Source organism: Cucurbita maxima, unplaced genomic scaffold, assembly GCF_002738345.1.
Source record: "Cucurbita maxima cultivar Rimu unplaced genomic scaffold, Cmax_1.0 Cma_Scf00085, whole genome shotgun sequence".
NCBI lineage: Eukaryota > Viridiplantae > Streptophyta > Magnoliopsida > Cucurbitales > Cucurbitaceae > Cucurbita > Cucurbita maxima.
Genome location: NW_019272101.1, coordinates 42,775 through 43,285, shown reverse-complemented (window position 1 = coordinate 43,285; position 511 = coordinate 42,775). Strand labels below are relative to the sequence as shown.

The window sequence follows — 511 nt, the reverse complement described above, 5'->3', positions numbered from 1 at the left end:
CGTATAATATATGGATATCATCTCGTGGATTACAAGGATCGATTGAGAAAATGGAAGAAGTGTATGAGCGGATGAAGCAAGACAGGACCATCAATGCCAATTGGACTACATTCAGTACCATGGCCACGATGTATATTAAGACGGGACTGATCGAAAAGGCTGAAGAATGCTTGAGGAGGGTCGAAAGTAGAATTGTTGGTCGGGATCGAATACCGTTTCATTATCTGATGAGTTTGTATGGTAGTGTTGGTAACANTCTCAGTGTGGCAGATAATTTAGACATCCCTGCGTATACAATGGGAAGAAGATTTTCTTCGAATATCAACAAAAGAAGTTCAACTTAAAGGTTCTTCAAAATGTAATTAATATTTTCAAGAAAATGCGCAAGGACATTCCTCTTCAGAGTAAACCGACAACCTCCTTGACATATAGCTTTAAGAAATTGGAAAATCAGCAGCAGAAAAAACATCAAGAAAGTAGCACAGCAAGAGCAGTACCTTCAATCTCTAAT

General features: G+C 38.4%; 1 protein-coding gene across 2 annotated transcripts in view; it reads right to left on the bottom strand.

Annotated features, from left to right (window-relative positions):
• Positions 1 to 511, bottom strand: part of LOC111472748 (uncharacterized metal-dependent hydrolase YabD) — a 7,764-nt gene that overhangs the window by 6,416 nt on the left and 837 nt on the right. The window lies entirely within an intron of this gene.